Source organism: Homarus americanus, unplaced genomic scaffold (assembly GCF_018991925.1).
Source record: "Homarus americanus isolate GMGI-L3 unplaced genomic scaffold, GMGI_Hamer_2.0 scaffold21930, whole genome shotgun sequence".
NCBI classification, from domain to species: Eukaryota; Metazoa; Arthropoda; class Malacostraca; order Decapoda; family Nephropidae; genus Homarus; species Homarus americanus.
Genome location: NW_024732309.1, coordinates 240,001 through 242,056, shown reverse-complemented (window position 1 = coordinate 242,056; position 2,056 = coordinate 240,001).

Below are 2,056 nucleotides of genomic sequence, written 5' to 3'. Positions count from 1 at the left end.
ACACACACACACACACACACACACACACACATTTAAGAGTCAGTACGTGTTGGATGAGAAATACAATACGTCGTTTATAAAAAAGAAAGAAAATAATACGTGACCATTATTAAAAAACACTCGTATGCCCTTCTACCAGGTAAACTAAGGTGTGTGTGTGTGTGTGTGTGTGTATGTGTGTGTGTGTGTGTGTGTGTGTGTGTGTGTGTGTGTAGCAACAGGAGGGTTGAAGCCTATTCACAGGATGACGCCTTCTCTCCCTCTTCGTGATTGAGTTGACAAGATGTTTTGGCAGACATTGACGTGACTCTGAGTGTAAACATACGAGAGAGAGAGAGAGAGTGTGTGTGTGTGTGTGTGTCATTCTGCTGACTGTTCCTGGGTGTTAGGTTATGGTTAGGTTAAGTTTGGTTAGGTTATGGTTAGGTTAAGTTAGGGCGGGTGAGAGGGCCAAGTGAGGACTTTCCCTACTTGACGTTTAACACACACACACAGACACACACACACACACACACACACACACACACACAAACACACACACATTTCTTTGACCACAATATCAACCAAACTTTATTTTATATAGTAATTTTAGGAGAAGAAAATTGTCTTGGGCTGTTAATGAGTTTACCTGAATTTACCTGAGTCTACCTGTCTCATCTTGTAGTTACTCGGGGCGTTTAGTACCGGCAAGTAGTACCACCGTTAACACACACTCTCTCTCTCTCTCTCTCTCTCTCTCTCTCTCTCTCTCTCTCTCTCTCAAAACACGGGATTTAGGAGTTTTCAATTGACGCCAAATTTACGAACGTCAATATTTTTATTTTTTTTTACAATTAATAAACGAAACACTTAGGGTCAAACTTTTATATATTTTTTCTTTATTTTCATGAGTAAATTTGATTACTGTTTATTACACCTGTGTTGTGTGTGCACCTGTCCGTTAATTAGTAAACAAACCAACCCGCCAAGTGTTATTACCTTATTTATCACACCTTATAAGTATGTGTGTATGTGTGTGTGTGTGTGTGTGTGTGTTTGTGTGTGTGTGTGTGTGTGGAGGGTGAGCGACCTGTAGTACACTGACTTCACTCTCCCTTACACGACCCGGAGGGGGAGGGCACCAACGACCTGAGATACCCGAACTACGACCTGAGATGACTAGAACCATGACCTGAGACGACTAGAAATCCACGACCAAGCATTCTGTGTGTAAATTGACGCCATATTTGGATGTGTTGGATTTGTGAGGTTTAGCGGAAGATGGAACCAGTTGAGTGACACACACACACACACACACACACACACACACACACACACACTCTCTCTCTCTCTCTCTCTCTCTCTCTCTCATGTCTTTATCAGCCAGCTCTATGAATGCCATACCTGATGATTGAATGTCTTTACGGAATAAGAAAATTGCATTCTATCTCCTCGCCTTCTCTTCTCCTCCTCTCTCTCTTCCTCCTCGTCTCTTCCCCCTCCCCCCCTCTACCCACCTGGTCCCATCACCCCAAAGTGTGTGTGTGTGTATGTGTGTGTGTAGAGTAACCTGAGCTATAGAGGTGTAAGTATTCTGAAATGATGATAATGAACATAGTATTTTCAAAAGTTTGGTTAGGCTACGTGTCCCACCCCCACCTTCTACCCACCCCACCCCCAATCCCCTTCCCACCCCACCTTCTACCCACCCCACCCCCACATAGGATTGTGTACTATTCGTAGAGCTGTGTTTAGTAGTGTGGTGGTGAAGCTTCCCTCCTGACACCTGTGAGGAGAGGAGGAGCGTGTCATTGTACTGAGTAAAGTTTATTGTACTAAGTTGGTCATTGTACTGAGTAAAGTTTATTGTACTGAGCAAAGTTCATTGTACTGAGTAAAGTTTATTGTACTGAGCAAAGTTTATTGTACTGAGCAAAGTTCATTGTACTGAGTAAAGTTCATTGTACTGAGTAAAGTTCATTGTACTGAGCAAAGTTTATTGTACTGAGCAAAGTTCATTGTACTGAGTAAAGTTTATTGTACTGAGCAAAGTTTATTGTACTGAGCAAAGTTCATT